This window comes from Passer domesticus, chromosome 7, assembly GCF_036417665.1.
Source record: "Passer domesticus isolate bPasDom1 chromosome 7, bPasDom1.hap1, whole genome shotgun sequence".
Taxonomy (NCBI): Eukaryota; Metazoa; Chordata; class Aves; order Passeriformes; family Passeridae; genus Passer; species Passer domesticus.
In genome coordinates this window covers 1,830,985-1,851,242 of record NC_087480.1, presented here as the reverse complement: position 1 = coordinate 1,851,242, position 20,258 = coordinate 1,830,985, and the positions used below count along the sequence as shown (strand labels likewise).

Genomic DNA, 20,258 nt, shown 5'->3' with positions numbered 1-20,258 from the left:
AACTGCCTTAAAGTCCTTAAAGCAAATGGAGCTGAGCCTGGGGAGACCTCCTAAAACCTCTGAGCAATCAAACATGACAACAAAGTGCATCCTCCCTGGAGAATGGATAAACAAAGTGCTCAGCGAGGAGATGAGCTTGCAGGTGACACAAACCCACCTTTTTCCACAGTCACACAGAACAAAGATCTGTGGGAATCCTCTGTCAGTGCAGTTATGGCAGTTCTGGCTCCTTCCACCCTCAGCAGAGATTCACCAATACAAACCATCCTCTTTCTGTGGACAAAAATCTAAAATTAAAACCAATTTTTGTGACTGTTTGCTGAAATAATCAGTTTTATTCTTGTTTACAATGACTGCAGCACATAAAAGAAACCTCTGGATCCATTATTAGTTACGCTCTGCTTGCCAGTCTCAGCTACTTATGATGCTAAATTGTACAGCCCAAGTACAAAACCAAAAGTTGCCAAAAATCAGGGAACTCATAAACTGGGAAAGCAGAAGAGGTAGGAGGGACAAGTTAATGCCTTATAGAAGCAGTGGCTAGCCTCCTTCAAAAGGATAATTCCATGTGCTGTTCAACAGGTCAATAATCTATATATTTCTTCCATTTTGATATAATTTAGCAGGCACTGTCCTGTGGCAGCTACTGTCAAACATACAATTATTTTTTTTGGTCCTATTGCAATGATTTTTGGTTGTAGGATGAGTCCCAGTTTCTAAGAGTATCCCAAATTGCAAAAACCATTCTGCATGTTTTCATTTGGATTGCAAATGAAGCAAGGTGTTTTTATACCATGTCCTACTTCTTCCTAAGGTATAAACTCCCTCTATAACTTATGATTTTAATTTAAAAGCTAATTTTCTAAAATTAATATTAATTAATATGGCATTGTTTTGTATTTTGTATTTCCCTACCACCTTCCACGCTCTCAGTTGCAGGTTTGCAGCTGGAATGGCTCAGCTCCTCTGCAGGCTGCCTCACAGATAACAAATCTGTGCCAGCTTGCTGAATAACCCCAGAGCTGCTCAGCCACTCAGAACTGCTCCATCTGTGAGTCCATCCATCCATCCACAGAGCCAGATGCTCTGAGTGCCTCACCCACCCCTCCTGAGGGATCCACATCCCAAAAATGCTCCTGCCAGGGCTGCCCTGCAGGCAAAGGCAGCCAAGCCCTGCCTGGAGCCCCCAGGGTTTGCTCACCTGGGCAGGTGCAGTGCTGGCCTCTCAAGTCAACTTTGCTGCTGGCAGAGACAGAGGGAGACCTGCAAAGGGGGCTCAGCAGGAGAAAATGAAATTACTCACTGCAAGCATTCTAACAAGAATTAATAGAAAGCAAACATTTCAGCCAGGAAGGAGAGCAGGTCAGAGATCAGGCAGATTCCATCAGACTGACGAGTTAAGGTTTCTCTTCCCATCCACAGATCTGCCATCTCCATTGGTTTGCCACTGATAGGCATTTAGGCAACTCAATTATTCTGTTATTGAAATTAGATAATGAGATAATTACATAAACTTCCTTTCTGAGCTCGTACATGCTCCGATGACACAGGCTGCAGAAATATTCCTGCCAAGACTTTGATTATTAAATGTGAAGTTGCTTCAGCAGAGATGCAGAGATGCCCTTGATTCTTTGTCACACATCTGTGCAGCTCTTTTTTAGTTCAGCACAGGACAGAGGTGACCCAGCCTGGCCATGCACAGGGGACAGAGGTGACCCAACAGCCACAGCAGCAAGGTTCCAGGATCCACACAGAGCTGGCAGGAGCAGGGGCAGTCAGAGCTGGGCCATGCTCAGTCCCCACCAGCTGGAAGCCTCTGCCAGAGACACAAGATTTGTCCCCAGCAACTGGAACCTGCAGAAGATTTAGATGCCTTTGCATCACACAAATGCACTCTCTTTCTGACATAGCAGCAATCCCCAATTACAGTCCTGACTGCAGGAATATGCTGTTAAAATCATGAGAAGGGAAAAAAACTCCAGTTGAGAGAATATCCTTGATAAAGCAGCAGTGGCCTGGGTGTCAATTAGGCCTAGGGACATACAGGTTTTTTAATGTAAGACAGAACTGCTGGTTTTAGTCATACAGGTGGATTCATTTATAAATGCTGACCCTGACATATAATTTTCAATAAAAGCTGTGCTTTTCTATCTAATTTCCATCTTTCAGCTGAGACATTAGCATTTCTTATTCAATGTTCTTCCCTCTCAAGCATTACCTCAGATTAATTGGCACTGTATAAAATAAGTTCCTGGGTGCACAATGGTAACCATGGTAGCCTTCATCCTATCTTCACAATGCATATGCAATTCAGTTCCCAGGAAAACATAATTAGTACGTAGCATAATACATTCTCTCCAAACACATCACCGTGCTAAGAAATACACTAAATCAAAGCAAATGATGCCTACAGCCTCCACCCAACCGGGCTCCCGTTGCTGAGCAGTTACATTACAAGTGAATATACTCTGAAATAGTTTTGCTGCAGCATCCCCGGCTTGCACGATGTGCTTCTCTCCCCGTGTGCCTCTGCTTTCCGGCCAAAGGGTGGCAATGTTCTCCTGGCTATCAGCACACAGACCTGCATCCCTGCAGGAATAGGAACATCTCCTTGCAGCCAAGGCAGAAAGCTCTGCATCATTAACTGCACTGCTAACTGGGTCCCAGTACATCAGCCCTGACCCCTTCAGCTACAGGAACGGAAATATTAAAATACAGTTTGGGCTGTTAGCCAACGAGCTGTGTGAAAGTACATTCACGTGCATCTCCTGATGGGGAAATTAAAAAGCATATGCAGCTCAAAAAGCAAGTGTGTTCTCTGTTCCTTATCACACATGATCAGGCCCTGCTGAGGGTGCTCCTGGCGTGTTTGCACAGGGCAATCACTGCTGTGCAGGCAGCGAGAGCTTTCACAAGCCTGCCTGCCCAGAAAGTGCCACCCAGCCCCTTGGGATTTGGACAGAAGCTGATTTCACTCATTTGAGAAGTTTCCCGTGGCTCCTTTGGGGATTTGCCAGTTGTGAGGATTGAACTAATCTGAAGCAAACATCTGCAGCGAGGCCTTAGCAGCACACCCACAGCGAGTGGCAGGGCACAGCAGCACGGGACAGGCTGTGCAGCTGTCACTGCTCTAATTAGTGCACCGCCAATCCCTGCAGCTAATGGCACAAACTGGGAATCATCTCATGCAGGAATAAACTGCTGCCCTTGTGCTGGACCCACTCCCACGATTACCAAACACAGCGTGTCCCACATGCAGACATCCAGCCAGATTCCCTCAGACACTAAAAAAAAATGTTTTTCCTGGTGTTTCACAGGGGAAACGTTACACTTAGAGACCTAGAGAAAAAAATCCATTTTCAAATGCCACCAAGTACTATCTGTTAAATTAGTGTTAGCTACAAAAAGCAAAATGAGAACTTCTGCACAAAACAGGAGTAACAAGAGTAAGGAGGTGTCCAAACCTGTCCAGGATAGTTGGTACTTAGCAAACATGAAAATAATTGAGTTCTTCATCTGAACACATATTGGTTTGTTTAGTGAGCTGTTAAAAAGGTTGCTTTCATTAAGCCTGGGATATCAGTGTGTCAGATGAAATGCAGACTTTCACTTAAAAAAATTCAGACAACTGGTTTTGGACCCCAAATCAACCTAGCAAATATGACACCAAGTAGTTGCCTGGTAGTTAACTCATCCCAAAATTCTTAGCAATTTTCATATTTACAATATAGATTTTCACTTTATCCCCTGTACATGTACACAAGAGGAAATACTTTCCAATCCACACTAAAAACGTCTGAAACAGCTCTAATGTTTTTAAATGCTTTTGACAATCCTATTTGACCTTTCCTTTATAGCAAGGACATGCTGTGGACACTTTTCTCTTGTGCCCTGGCAGTGCTGCTGTCAGGACAGAATGAGCTGACATCTCCACGCTGTCACTGCCACCCCTGCAGGTGCCAGCCTGGTGTCCCACTCTGCCAGGAGAACACAGCACAGCCCCATTTCAGGCATCCGTGGCAAAAAGGAGCATTATGAGCACAAAATTCCAGCCACCCACATGCTAATGATGCATGTGCATCTGATTCCACGCATTTTGACTTTTAGATACGTCAGGAAATGGAAATGAACATTTTTGTCAAGTAACAGTGCTACAAAACAACTTTTCAAGTAAAACTGTCATAATTTCAATTATATAGAAGCACAGAAATGCCCTCTGTTAACACTGTAACACTTAAGTAGACACATCACACTTTTCTTTTATGGCCACTATAAAATCTATTTGGCAAAAAAATGGGGACAACTGGTAAAATGGCACATTTTATGTGCAAAAGCATGCTAGTGCAGGAGCAGCTATTTATCTTCATACAGGTGATGACATTTATTTCATGCAATTACATTGACTAATCTATCAAAGAAGTGTTACACGACACCAACTTTACATTTTTCTGAAGATGCAGCATTTCATTACATGTTTTGTCACCTGGTCTCATCATGGCAGCAATTCAAAGAAAAGCTTTCAAGTGGCTCTGATAATTGCTGGACTCACTGCACTCACAGCTGTCCTGGGACAGAGGAAAAATGTTAATTAGTGAGCACAAAAAGGAACAAAACAACACGACCCAAGGCTCAGGTAGCAGAGTTTGGGAGCAGGATGATCACAGACACTCTGCCACACGTTTCATGTTCTGTTTCTGTTACATAAACTTGGCTTTGCTTTCTGTAAAACGCCCAGGCAAGACTATCTGTGACTGCAGAACATTTTGAACCCACCCTGCTAAGACATGGATTGCTGAGCCCTCAGAGTAAGAGGTTTTTATAACCCATCACATGAAAGGTAAATATAGCATGGGGGTGGGGGGAAAAAATCAGTGACTGGATCTTGGGAATGATAATTAGGAACACTCAGCTGTCCCATGCCAAATGGCTGGGGGAAATCTTACAGGCATGTAAGTAACAGAAATACAAGTCAAATGTCCTCTTATTATCCTAAGTAATATAATTTAGGCATTAACAGTGTAAAATATCAAAATATTTTAAATGCCTTTAAAGTGCTGAAAACAGATTTTCTTGGTCATTAACTGCTGAATATTAGATTTTTTTTTCCATTAAGATTATTTAATGTTTGTGAAATTATTTGAACACCATTTAATTACTTGAAATTCAGAATCATCAGCGATCTCAGCCATCCTTTCCAGAGAAACCTTCTTCAACTGCCAACACACCACATATTTACCAACCATGAATGTCTATATTTAGTGAATAAAATGTATAGATGTATGCAGTGCTGCTCTCAAAGTCTCTGGCTTTTGGTACCAAAAAGATACGGCATGAGAAAAACCTCCCAAGGAAAGCTGAAAGTGAAGAGCCTAAAAAAAGCTTCTTCTACAGAAATGCAGTGGAAAGACAAAACCAGCAGCATTTTTTCAAACAAAGGAGAAGCTGTTGAAGTTCCACGAGCAGAATTTCTCAGCACAGATCCTACGCAGAAGCTGCTCTTTTTCTGCAAGCCGAAATGCCAACTTTCTGGATCAATATTGCAGAGCCACAACTTGCAGATGCAGTCCCAAGGTATAATGGAATGCAAGATGCCTCCAGACACTAACTCAGCACCAGGCAATGCAGTTAAAACATCCCAGTGATTTGCAAACCAGCAAGGTTTTATGAACCACTTCAGATCACCTCCCATATTTTTAAAGTACTATGTGTACATTTATCCAACAAAAGGAAAATGAAATCAGCATGACACCGGCATTTGTCTTCTTGATGGCTGCAGCGCACTTATGTCAAGATTTCTGCCATAATACACCTTAAAACTTTCTGACAGTTTGCAGATTTCCTGAGCATTCTGAAAGTGTTCAGAAGCACTTATGGTGTGGGCAGTTATTTTTCTCATTTGGGGAGGAGGGATGACATTATTAGAATTAGAGATATATTTTGCAGTAATTTCCCTGGTCTGCAAGTACAAATAGAGTCTGTGCTTGCTGCCGTCCAAGCATTACTGAGCTGACCCCTTGTCCCAAGAGCTGAAACTAAATACAGTCCATGTATTGCAGACATAAACTGAAGTTCCAAAACTCATGTTTAAAATATTTACCAAACCTTACGGTGATTTATATTCCAATTTCTGACTACATTCATGAGCATGAAAATCATGTGAGAGCTTCCCAGTCAGCCTTCAGTCCCAGACTCCTTTCCTATGCTCAGGAGTGTAAAATACTCATTTCTCCTTTTTTGTTAAGCCAGATGTCATTAAGGATAAATGGAATAACGATTATACATAATTATTATAAAAATAGCAATATATATAACATATATATTTGTGTGTATGCAAATCCACCTTCAGGGACACAAGTGGTGGTTTCTGCCACATTAAAAAATAAGGCTTTCATTAGGAAGAGGCTGGTGACAATAACTGCCCAAGTGACAACAAAAGGCATGGCAAGAGTTTTGCCACCAACGTGAGCATTACAAACTGTGACACCCATCACTGCTGACTTTTTTTTACCAGATCACATTTCACAGTGTGTCTGAGAATCCTCTAATTGCCACCAACAATATTCTGTTAGTAGGTGCTGCAGCAGAATATTCTGCCACACACATTCAAGGCCCTTTCAGCAGGCCAGCCAGATCAGTTGAAAATAGATATATTCAAGGTATATTGTAAATTGTAGCAATGATTAACTGTGAAATAGTCACTCGAGAACTGAGTGTTTTCTTTAAACAACCCTGGTTTACAAATGCTGTCATTTCCCACTACAGATAGGAGCTGTCATTCAGGGGAGCTGTCACTGCAGTGACACACTGCAACGTGAGCTCCGGGGTAATTGTGCTGATTAGGAAACAAAATATTCATGTCCCATTTGAATGAATGGGAAAATTGTAAGACAAATTCGTGCTTGGTTAAGTTAATAAAGTACCTTGTCTTCTGATGTGTTCCTGTGGGAAGTGGGAACCCAAAAGTGTGCATCACATGAACTGACTTCAATGCTTTTTCACAGGGAACGCTCTGTTCTTTCCAGGGTGATCACTTCAAAGGTTATTTCAAGATCATACATCCAGTTTCTGGAAAGGAGAGAGGGCAATGGATCAAGAACAACAGTGCAGTAGCTAAACACTGAAATGTAGAGCTGTCAATTAAAAAGCAGTAAAAATTACAAATAATCCAACAGAAACGTATGATTAACTTGGGGGGTCTTTTCCCTCCAGTTTTCTGGAGGTTCCAAAACTGGGCAAAACCAACATTTTTATCAAGAACAAATACTATGCAAATCTGCCATAAGTACTAGTTTATTTGCCATAAATACAGTGTACAGAATCTTGAGTCAGAACAAACTTAACAAAGATTGGACATCTGACTTTCCCTGCCACGTTAACAATCTCTGTAAGAGTCTCTTTTCTGGAGAACTCCTGAGAAACAGAAAGGAGGAGGAAAGCAGCTTACCCTGCTATGCTAAAAGCCACCAGCAAGGGATAATTCTCTCTCTCTCTCTCCGTTCTCATTCACAATGGTGCTCTTGGAAACAGATTTATTTTGTACTTCAGTGCCTAATAACAGCTGTTGTGCATTTATTGTCCCACTACCCCGACACAGTAATGTTATCCTACTTAACTCTGCGACTCTTTCTGACACAAAACACACCCACCACGACATTCTCTAATATTGAGCCAAACTGGCAGGGACCTGGGGCTCCAGGGCTCTCCCCAGTGCTCACTGCACTGCCTTGCACTCCCCCAGTGCTGATGACAAGTCACCACAGGGTCAATGCTAACAATCACAGAAGCCCCAGCTAATAGGAAATGCCCCATTTTAATGCCAAGGTTGGCAGAGCTTTGCTTTCAGACAGAAGCATTTAAAGCAGCATTGCTCTGTTGTTTTATCCCTCACATTAGGGATATTTTTCAGACATTCCCAGAGCCCATTTTATTTCAACAGGACATTGGCTTTACCTCAACATTTCCAAGTCCCATTCCCACAGAACTGCCCTCACCTTCTGCTCCCATCTCCACTGATTTCCTGTGGCTTTGTCAGAATTTGATTCACCCATCCCATGGCTCCTCATACAGACCCCAAATGGTGGGCACACACATGATTTTCTCAAGACAGTTCTTCAGCATTACTGAGCTCCACAAATTTCACCATTTTTCCAAATGGATTTGACTGGGGAGGGGGTGTGGAAATGAGGAGAGATACTAAAAGCACAATGGGCTCGTCCACAATTCCTATCTCCTTCCAGAATCAAAGACTCATTTTATAAAACTTTCTCAGTTCTGGTCCTTTTCAAACACAGTTGCCACACACAGGTAGAAATGTTCATTTGTTTATAGCAAGAGATTGTTAAGCATAAAAAATTAGACATTTCTAGCAGTCATGTCTTCTTCTTCCTAATTACCCTTGAAGACAGAGTTTAAAAAGTCAGGCTCTTACTATATACATGATTTACCTTGCAAAGTTCCTTATGGAAATTCTCATGAATTTCCCTTTTTATGTCCAAATCATCATGTGTTTGTAACCTGGTACAGTGAACTGGTTTAGAGTTTCATTTAAAAGAGAAAAAAGGCGGGGAAAGAAACATGGGGTGGTGGAGCTAAAAAAGGATATTTAGAAAACAGAGTAAATATTAGTGACAAATAGTTTAGTTCATATTTTCTTCTGGGTGAGCAACAAACTGGAAAAAAAAGTCTGTGAAGCTTCTTTCAGCCATATTTTCCTATGATCTGTAGTTGTTATGTCACACAAAGTGGTACTTGAAAGAAATTCTACTTGTATTAAAAATGAAAAGCTTATGTCTCTCTTATTTGGGCAAAAACCCCCACGGTTCAGCAGGCGTAAAAGTATTTGTTTATTGGATCTTGTTACCTATTCTGTACGTTTTTATAACCTTCTAAAACATGAAGGAGCACACTGTGTAATAGCTCCTCCAGTTTTCTCTGAAAATCCTTCCCAAACAGTAGCTTAAGCTCTTTAAACACTTGTCCGACATTCTCTGCATGCATTGACACCATGGAATGTCTTCCAATAATAAAGACAAGTAACAGCATGGTATTTTATTTTTTATTTTCCCTGAGCTCCAAGTGGTATTTGCAAGATAATGATTACTTCATGAGCAATTAACCCATCATGTGCTTAAGACAGAAGCTGTTTATTCTGCGTTTTTACAGCCAAAACAGAAAGGGTGGGTTTGTTTTGGCAATCTCATGCTGATTACTTTTGGTATTAATCTGAAAATCTTAAATCAGTGGGACTACCCTGAACATTCCTGAAGGCATCAGCCACAGAGAAACGTGTCAGCCCTTTCTTTCAGTAACAAAATGAAATAAAGCAAGGAAACGAGCTGGAAGGAGCATGTCATAAATATTTTCCAGAGGAGACACTGTTCATGCATTATTCCTCTGCTCACAAACTGGCTGATAGGCACCAAGTGGGCGAGCAGGAGGATGCCTGCTCTGATTCCTCTTTGATTCTCAGATTATTTTGCTCTTACAGAAGCAGCCGAGATGAACACAAAGGATTCTCTGTTTGCTCCCCAAATGAAAGTTTGTCTCTCCCTGAGCTTTCTCCATGACAGAGTGAGCAATCAGGCTCTGGCTGTGGGCAGAGCTTGGTGTCCAGGGCAGTGCTGGCAGCCAGGCACAGTCCAGTGCTCCACCTCAGCTAAACCAGCACAGGAATTTGGGATAGATCTAATCCAGCCTTAAAAGGCCGTATTTGAAAAGAAACCATATGGAGGAGTTGCTCATCTACCTGCAGAACAGCATATAAAATTCCAAGAGACCTTTTAAAATACAACAGGGACTTCCAAATTTGGAACATCTCAATATTGGGAAGGTCCACAATTCATTTTTCAAACTAAAACACTGACCTAAAGCCACGTTCTTTGAAAAATAATTATGTTTCAGGGTCACATAAAACTTTGGAATTTGGTTTTTCTGCAGTTATTGTAATCATAGCTCCCAGTCAAATTGAAGAGCACAAGCTAATTGAGCTCAGAAGGAAATATATTCAGCTCAGCCCCTGTTGAAGCACTGCCTCCTCCTTCATGCTAACTTCTATTTCAACATGGAGAAATGACTCTTTTAAAAAAAAGAAAAGTGAATTTGAAATCACTTGGGATCAGCAGTATCAAAAACCAGCCACTACTTCTTGAAAAGAATTGGTCAGAGGAGAACTGAATCAAGGGTAAAGCAGCAGGGCTAAGACCTGGGTGAAAAATAAGATCACTGATAAAATTCATAGCATTGTTTTAGTCACTGCTCAGAGACTTAGGCAAGAAAGAGATTTGGGAGGTAGATTGCCAACCAATACCACCTCAGACAGCTCCAGAGCAGCTGACTTACCCAGGTTTACAGAAGCTTTCATCTCCGAGAATGAAGGATTTTCAGAAATCCTTTAAGTTTCAAAAGTGAGAGGAAAGTGAGGCAGCTCAGGCTGACAGGGAACACAGAAACCATCCTCAGTACAGGGAGAAGCACAAACACACACAGGCCACCAAACATCCCAAAAACTCCAACAGGAACAAGCTATCAACCATCAAATCCAAAGCAGAAGAGTTCCCTTCAGCCCCCCAGCTCTCTGGTTTAATTATTGTCCATTCACTCTCCGTCACATGAAAGCTTTTTAAACCTGAAAACTGAAATTTTTTTAAGTTCATATTTACTGCTGCTAAACACCCCTTCAAGTCTTTTTGGAAGAAAGTATTTAGAAAAAGAAATCATCATTATTTCATAAGAAAATCAAACTAGCATGCAATCCTTGTTCTCTCTCAGCCTTTCTTGTCTCCATTCTCTCAGAGAACTTTTAAATCTGAAAAGCCAGTCAGACTCGTGTTGTAAGGATTAGTTCTAAAAAGAGAGCAACATAAACTCAGAAAAGAAAAAAACCTCATTTCCACTGTCCTTGAAAAGAACAGAGAACTACAGAACTATTTTTGACCACAAAGCCTAAAAAAGGGGAAAAAGTTAAAAAAAAAGGATCAAATAATTTAAAATCAAATAGATATTTCTGTGTAGAAAATATACTGAAATAATTCCAAACAGGAACAAAGAAGTTGCTCATCTCTTCCTGACTCCCATAGTTTTAAAATCCATACTCTGACAATTCACATCGACTTCCGGCACAAAGGATTCCAACCAAATGATAAAAAATTTTGGTTAAAAAAACTTAATATTTCAAATTAAGACTAACAAACATATCATGTCAAAGATTTTTTCAAAGATTATGTAATGGCAGGCTATTTAATAAAGTTGTCATTTTTTTCTTTTCTGTATTCTTCATTCCAAATGTTCCATTTTGGTTACTTTGATGTATTTTATATTCACAATGAGCAGTTTGAATACAAGAAGAGAACACAAATGGTGAAGGATGTTCCTAATATATCAATTAAAAAAAAAAATCCTGACATGAAAGATCTTTTTGTAAGGTTGCAAATCCCTAGGAAAGTCTGGATAAACCGTGCTCCCTAGACAAGTTTACTACCATAAATTATTAGTGCATTTATCTGCTAGTTTGTCACAGTTTGGTTTTTTTTCACATTTTTCTACAAAATTAGGGTAAAAAATAACTGGAGGTTCTGAGTCCTTGAACAATATTCTGTGCCGCAGCTACATTTTCAGGTTCTTTTTATGCAATGTAAATATAATTTCTGGTAGTACTTAAAACATTAATCCAAACCAACAAGACTTAAGGGCACCTGCCAGTTCAGATTTCTGAGCAGCATTTTAGCTGACAGCAACTGTACACTGCTTAAAAGTCAGTTTAATTTCTACATAGTGCAGAATAATTCTTAAGAATGTCACTGAACTCCTGCTCTACTGGAGACCCAGCCAAGGCATTAATTAGAGGTATTAGAGGTACCAATTTAGTAGGATGCTAGTTTCTAGAGAGGGTTTGTGGGTATCGGGTTTTCTCTGCCCAGCGCTCACAGTCATTACAGCTCCAGAGAGGAGTTCAGGGTGCAGCCAGCACAAAAGCAGCACCTCCCACACGTGTTACTGCACAGCAGAGGAGGGAGCTGCTGGGTGGGGAGTGCTGAGAAAGAAATGAGAAAGAAATGCTGTGCTGGCTGCTGGTGCTGCAGACGTTTGCTGCACCTTTATGGTGAAGCGGGGTGAAGAGAGGTCGGTGCTACCAACACAGCCTCCACTGCTGCCTTGGGAAGGCTGCCCTAGAGCAGGGGCTGGATGGAGCTAAAGAATTAAAAGGATCTCCTCAATGGATCCACCCTGAGCAGCACAAGAGCCAGGGCTGCACCCAAGATGAACCCAAATGGCCCCAAAATGAACCCAAGGTGAACCCAAATGGTCCCAAAATGCACGAGCGCTGCCGGGGTCTCTCCCTGGGCTCAGCTCTGCTCCATGTGCACATTGCAGTTCAGTGCCCAACCCCAGCTGCAGCCCCTGCAGTCCCATCCTGCTTGTTTTTCTCTCTGCAGCCCACGGGGTTTGTGCTCCTGGGCTGAGATTTGGATCATTTGTCCTTGGTGCCCAGCTGGAGCAGGAATTGTTTTGTCTCCCTGCTCTGTGCACAGAGCTCACCATCCTCTAATATGAAGCTCAGAACTACACACTAAAGCAGCACAGAATCTGAAAAATACAAAATCTAAAATCTGAGGCATCACCTCATGTCCCCATGCCAAGGAATTGTCACCCCTGCAGGTCATGGCTGGACACTCCACAGACACTGGGATGTGGGGATTTGCACAGCCTTGGGACAGGTTTCCTCAGGCAATAATTGTGCTCAGAGAACCTCCCCAGCCTCTAATACCCAAATCTGCACAACAGACTGGCCAGCACAGGAGAGGTTGACGACAAGACAGCATTTCTCGAGATGGTTTTGCTCTCTCCTGGTGCTCCCTCCCAGCAGCTCTGGCAGCACAAAGCAGGGTGTGCTAAAGCAGGTCCAACTGCAGCTCTGGAGTGACAAACGAGACAGGAGCATCAGGAATGTGCTGCTGTCACAGCACAGAACCCAACTGACATTCTGACTGTGACAGACACACAGCACATTTTTAGTTAAAATCTGGCATTAGACAGAGAAGGCAATAGTTACATACAATATGCAGCTAAAGGATTACTGAAGAATGTTAATTAAAACATTTTACCCCATTTATTACTTATGCACTATCCATAATTCATAGATCTTGGAGAAGTCAGACTAATTTTACCATAATGATCTCCTTAAAGATGGCTGATAATTGGGAAATGGAATTCTTACCAGAACTTTGGGGGCTGAAGCTACATGATGAAAAACAAAATACCAAGGAACTCAGATTTTTAGATACTGAGCTAATTTCAAGGAAAAGAAAGCTTGCATATTTAGCAGGAAGCCATCAAAATTCAAAATAGAAGCCAGCTTGAAATAAATGATGTCTTATTTTAGTAAGCAAATTTTGTTTAATTGCTCTTCAGAAAGGAATTCAGCTTGTAATGGAAGATAAAGTTTTCAGTGAGCAGTGCATAATAACAAGCATAGCACAAACACAGCACAATAAAAACCATTCCCACCATGCATAAACTCAGGCCAGAGCATTGTGATTCCAAGATATCAGTCATCCTTACTAAACCAGGGCAACGTTCTGACATGAAATCTGAACTGAATGCTCCTCTGAAGGACATTCAAATCCTTCTCTAATACTTAAACCCAATTCACCACGATGCTATTCCCATTCTGCGCCTCTACACTGAAATCAAACAGCTATTTTAATTATTGCAAGACAAACAAGAGTTTCAGAGAGCTGAGGCCCTTTGGAGTGGTTTTGTGCCCGAGTTAACGAATGCAGCCAGTGGAACTCAATCCTCCCAGCTCCCTGCATTGCCACAAAGAGCAAAACCAGAGATTTTCATGCCTTCTTATGGGAAAACTCTGCCTGGCTGCCATCCTCCCCCAGCTCTCTCCCTGCTAAGAAACAATTGATGTGTCAGAGCTTCAAGATGGGCTGATGAAACAATCCCAGGACTGCCAGGATTACATCCCAGCATCTCCAGTCCACTTCCTTTCTATCCCCACTCCACACAAGCTATTTAACATGTTCTGTTTTGTTTGTTTGTTCTGAAGTTCGTCTTTCCTCATTAGAGACATTTGCATTCCTAGGGAAATGTGCACCTGATTTACATATTTGTTAAATCCAGGAATATAAACAGTTTTGAGCATTAGTACACTGACAGAATGTCACGATGTAAATAATGCAAGAGTCTCACAGTGATTTCAACACATCTCTCTCAGGCTAATTTGTACGAGTGCTCTGCCTTGTGGCATTATTAAGAAAATTATTTTCAGGCAAGCCAAAAAGAAACAGTTACAGAAGAGAAAAAAAAATCTTAACTTAGAATTTTGTCCAACTTCTTAAAAAGAAAACAATTCAATGAGTGAGAGGAAAACATAATATAAGTCAAGCGAAAAATTTGAAGAACTGGAGTTAGAATTTCCATTCCTTGTGAACAGTGCTCTGCTGCTGCCAGGTTTGCAGAGAAGCCTCTTGAGAGCAGAGCAATCAAACCCCAAGAAATGCCATTGAGTCACTCAACATCTGAAGAGCTGAGAGCTGGATCCATCCAAGAATCCAAGCTCAGATGAGCTCCAGCTATTGCTTTATCTCCTCTATTGTCAGCCACCGAGCAACCAGGCAAAGCCCTCAAACAGAGACAAAAACACTCAGCTTTAAAGAGAGAACTGTCTGTGCCATCAACTGACCTCAGGACTTTCCTCTAATTCTGTTTCTGAAATGTTGTTTTGTGGAAGTCAAATCACACCTTGATTCCCACAGGCCCACAAAAGGCATGCAGCTTCAGAGATTGTTTTCTTCATGGAAAGAAAGTTTTCCCTTCTTTTTGTGTCTTTCCTGCTGCTCTCCTTTGAATAGATGCAGAGCTCTACCAAAGCCCAGCACCACCAAATATTTATTTGTAGGTAAATAAGCTGCTGAGAAACACCCATTCAGACAGATGAGTGACTTCAGGTTACCCTCAAGCAAGTCTGTTTTAGGAGATGCATCATCAAATATTCTCACAGGATAAAGCCAAAATGTTCCTTTCCCCCAAAACTGAAGATTTCAGCCCTAGAATGTTCATGGGAGAGATGGGAACCAAACATGTGGCTGTAATTCTGCAAAAACAACATTACTGGACCTTCAGAGGTTAAAATTACACAAGTCATAGCACCAGAGTCCCTGGTCTGAAAACTTCCTCCCATCTTAGTTATCCTTACCCCTTAAGAAGAGGGCATTAAATAAAGTTGACTCTGTATCCTCTTACAAAATAAAAAACATACTTGCTTTCTCATAAAGCAATAATAATAACTTTATATAGTATCTATGAATATAAATAAGCACATAATCATTATTGCTAAATATAGAAGTACAAAAAAAACAATCCTTTATTTTATATATTTTTTTCCTCTGCAAAAATAGGGGTTATTTAAAAATCAGATACTGGTACAAACATGTTGAAAAAAATCTCTATGTCATAAACACAGTAATACAAGTCTGGCTTTGAATATTAACATCTCAGATTCAGGATTTTAAATCATGTGTAGAGTGTCTACACAGTGAAAAACAGAATATTGTTGCTCAGAAGATTAATCAAGAACAGAAGCCAGCTTGGAAAAACAACCAAAAAACCAGATATGCCTTCAAAGATATTTTTTCTCCAAAATCTTTAAATCAAGCTAAACATGAAAAATGAAGTCAAATACAAATACATCAAGAAAATCTGAAATATGACAGATGAAACAACTGAAAATACCCAGATGTGTATTTCTTCAGCTGATAGACCAGAAAACTGGCAAGGCTTTGCTTAGAAAACCTTCACCCCTGGCCTGTTTGAACAGGATGTGATGCTTTTTCCTTTTCTAAGAGGCTCAAGAGCATGCTGGCAATGGAGTATTCTGTAAATTGTGCAGATAGGAAGATTTCCATGCCAAAGGTACTGGGTGAGACAGAGCTGATGGCTGGAGATGGAAAACCCCAGGGTGCAGCTCAGAGTTCATCCCTGGATTTATTTTCCAGGATCACCCCCTCAGGCTTCTGGGGGAAAGGGGGGGACTGGGGCACAGCAAAGGAAATAGAAGGAATAGAGCTGGAATTATGGAAATGTGAGTTTACAGTGGTAGGTTCAGGGCTGCAGTGAATTTTCTTGGATTAAATGAGCCACGGGCTGCTAAAGGAAACAGCAGAAGCCCAGGACAAACAAAGGGAAACCTTTGCCTTAGAAAAGTCTTGGGAAATGTTTCTCTGGAATTCAAAGTACTGAGAACAGCAAGGTCCTCTCATTAGGAAATCACACAGTATCCAGCCAAAGTATATTTATAGGTAAAAGTGAGGCAAGATATTATTGTTATCCCAACATCCATCTCCTCTCAGGTACTACAGAGCAAGGCCATTGAATTTCCCAGATTTTCATTGCCGTATCTCCAAAACTGAGGATGTCAAAGCTCCCATGCCAAGGATAATTAATTTCTTATGTCTGATCTGGTTGTAACTAAGGATGTTTGGAAGGGGGTTAATGATACACAGAAACCATTCCCTTCTGCTTCCAAACTCATGATTTGCCCAGACACAAAATCTGAATTTCAAATTATCAAACATAACCTGGATACTTACAAAATTGAAAGAACGAGCCAATTTGTGGTGGCCAGTCTCCATCATTTTGCTTATCTGGGGGAAAAAAACAAACAAACAAATAACAATCCACAAAAAAACCATCACTTAAATATTATTTTTGCTACTTGACAGACACAGGAAGAACAGCCCACAGCTGACAGCCAAGCCCTTTGGATGCAGCTTGCTTGGTAAAACTGCTTTGCCATGATGTGCAGATAATGAATAATTTCCATACTCTAAGAACACACTTGCCTTTGTGTTCCTATTTAATTTACAAAGCCTCAGCTCCTGTAAACAAATGCATCCAATGTTTTCTCTCCCAGCTTTCCTCCCCTCTGCTTTAGCACTCCTTGCCTTGCAGAAGAATTTGCCCATTTTTTAGTTTTGCTCAGTGTTTTATAAAGGCAAGAGGCATTTATAAGGCAGATTTACAGAGCCTGCAGTCAGGTGGGTTTTTGCTGGTGTGTCAGCTGAACATATTTTCTTACCCTAATGTCTGTGGAGTTGATAGCTGCAGTCAGATAACAACAGAAAAGCACCAGCACTGGGAGGCATACAGGCAACCCAGGGAAGTTATGGCTCTTTAATGGGCACAGGTTGTCCACTGTGAGGTTTTTAAAGCATAATTCACAAAGCAATGAGTCACTGGGTGAGGAAGCAGGCAGTTCTGGTGCAGAACAGCTCCAGAAAAGCTGTTATCCCCTCGGTGGAAGAGGTGAAGCAGAAAACTGGAACATTGACTCAGCAAACGAGGGCACGAGCACATGGTGCCACAGATGCTGGGGCTCTGAAGGCTGATTTGCAGCTCCAGCTATGAAATGCAGAATTTCAGAAGAATTTCATTACCTGGTAGGTTACAGACAGCCAAGAGAAAATTGCTGCTTACTGAAAAGCAATGGTGGCTGCAGAGCTGGATTGTACAATGTCCATTTTCATTAATAATCATCCTGCAAGTAATTTGAATGTTAAGGAGAAAGCAAAGAAATGAGTTCTCAGGGAAGGCAGGCTGTTGTCCACTTGAAAACATCGATACTGCAGGAGCCAGTGAGAGCATTCTCTGCTAAGATTTCACCATAAATATTAATATGCCTTATATTACTCACTAAATCACATATGATTAGGGAAGTCAGCATTTGGTGCTGTAAACATATGTATTACATACAGAGCTAAGAATGTTTTATAGAATTTTCTTAAATGTACAGCTAGATGCTGCTAATATGCCTGCCACGATAAAAAAAATACATTCAATTTCATGTTTTACATGAAAACCTTAAATCTCTTTATACATTATTAAACTGCATGAAGGAACAAGCATGTCTAATAGAAATATTTCCAAAAACAAGGCCTTATCTCCCCTAAATTGTAGCCTTGTTTTGAATTCCTTCCTTAGAGGAGAAAATTAATTTATTAGACACCAAAACAAGCAACAGGAACAGCGTGGTTTACTGTGAAAATGGGCAAAAGCACTGCAACAGTTCTTTATCATTGCTCATTCTTCCAAAATGACAACTTTATATAACACTAGCAAGAGCTGACTGCTTCCTATCCCGTTGTACTGACAGCTTTTGGCATCAGCAATTATGACTCAATTTCAAACACCCCAGAGAGAGCATCTGAGCGTGAGCACCAGAGAGGGGCCAGCTCCTCTTTAATCAGCTTTTAAGAATAACAAAATGGCATTTGAGTTCTGCCTGGTCATTCTTCACCTTCTGGATTATCTGGGGGGAAAAAAACCAAACAAAAAAACAAGCTAGCAGGCAAATGAGAAAGGCTCAAAACTGCAATTAAAGCAGAGAAGAAACAGAGTGAAAAAGGCTGAGCAGAGGGAGTGGAGAACGGCTACTGCTGTAAATCTTGAAATGACAGGATGCTTATTCCAGATGAAGTAGCACTTACTTCCACTAAAACCAGCCATTTATTTCTCATGTTTCTTCCCAAATAGGATAAAGTGGAGGAGGGAAGTTGGTAAATTTTATCTGCATAATAATTCAGGCATCGTGTGACAGCGTATTTCTCACCAGCTTCCCAAAATATTCTACACCCCACAGAAGCCTCTCATGTTAATAAAACCACAAACACCAAGGCTGATCAGCCCCAAATGATATGATTTGTGAGCAAACCAAACAGATTTGTGGCAATTATTTTTCCTTATGCAAATAAATTTTTATTTTTCTCTGCTAAAACACCAGAAGCATCTTCTAGAAGCAATACTGGGTGTTACCATATTAGTGAATTTTTCAGTCTTGGAGTATTCAGGTAGTCCAAGGGACAGCACGTGCTAATTGTCTCCTGCTGCTTTCTTTTTCTTTGTCAACCATCTGACTTCCTACGAGACAGTTATCAGGGCTGCTGATATCATTGACACTCCTGAAAAAAAATACACATTAATGCCAATATTTCAATTGTAACTGTTAAAAGCTATTATTTTGCAAACTAAGTTCTGTTAAATTAAACTGCCCTTTTAATTCTGGCTTTTTCTGGGGTCTGTGCATTTGTATTCCAGGGAAAGTTGTGCTGATAACACCATTTTATGTCTGTAATCACATAAATTAGGCTTCTTCCAGAGGATTATGTGGTGTAGTGCATGCCCACAGATGTTACACAAATCCAAAATCATTTATCTGCTGGCAGTGAGAGGAAGAAAGGTGCAGTTCATCCACGGGGGAAAGTATTGCATCTTTTTATAAGCCTCTGACTAATAATTCTCTTTAAAGTGCTGATCAACTTGAGCAATTGGGACTTCCCACAGTGACATCCCCACTGAGTAAAGATTAACAGAACTTTCAAGGAGCAGCTCCTGGCATAGTTCCATGGTGGCCAGGCAATAATGGCACAATGGTTCCTCCAGTTTAAACTGTTTATCTTGCTTACACAAAATAATTCCATGAGGTACGTTGGGCTGTTCTCTCTGAGTTAGGGATCCAGCCTTCAGAAGAAGAAAGCTCAAAGAGCTTTGGAGTGGGAGTGGGTTTGGAGTCACAGCCATTCTCACAACAAATGTTCATGTTCTTGTCCTCAAAGGGTTTCATAAGCTCCTGCCCTACATCCTTCCTTTGAAAACTCCTTGTCTTGCTTGGAGTGTGTTAGCACAGCAGAGTGCTGGGAATGGGATTCTGCCGTGGCTCACCCACACTCCACCACAGAGGGGAGAAAAAATAAAAAACCCTTACACGAAACTGCACTGATAGAAAATGGAACCACACTGGGCTCTGGAAAATCATGCCAAGGAGGTGATAAGCAAGGTTTCATTGTTGTCCTTTTTCTCCCCAAACCCATTCATTGCTCAGAGACTCATTAACAGATGACATCTGAGCCAAAATTCTGCCCTCAGCCATTATCTCAAAGTGAAAATATGTCAGGAAGATTCATCTGGACAGCTCCTCTGCAGGAGCACGCAGGGCAGGATAAAGCACGCCCCACAGGAGACATCCTACAGAGTTCCTACAAGTTTTCAGCAGTGTTTCAGCCTGGATAAGGGATTCCTTCAAGGGAATGCACCTCCTACCCCCCTGAAGGTACAGCTTTGCAAGCCTCCAATTACAAGGCTGGGAACATAATGAGCTCCCTGCAGACTTCTTCCCAACACATGCAGAGGGATGTGCAAAATAGAAAGTAATATTGCTAATTAGGCAGGAAAAAAAGCCCTGTAATTCTCATCCCCAA

At 41.2% G+C, this 20,258-nt stretch overlaps 1 long non-coding RNA gene across 1 annotated transcript in view; it reads right to left on the bottom strand.

Annotated features, from left to right (window-relative positions):
* LOC135304232 (uncharacterized) overlaps positions 1-20,258 on the bottom strand; it is a 295,038-nt gene that overhangs the window by 222,767 nt on the left and 52,013 nt on the right. Inside the window, exons 6-11 of the long non-coding RNA XR_010365651.1 lie at positions 18,817-18,962; positions 16,596-16,649; positions 6,921-7,065; positions 2,468-4,565; positions 1,202-1,263; positions 158-273 (exon numbers count right to left, since the gene is read on the bottom strand). This is a non-coding gene — a long non-coding RNA (uncharacterized LOC135304232). The remainder of the gene's footprint in view (positions 1-157; positions 274-1,201; positions 1,264-2,467; positions 4,566-6,920; positions 7,066-16,595; positions 16,650-18,816; positions 18,963-20,258) is intronic.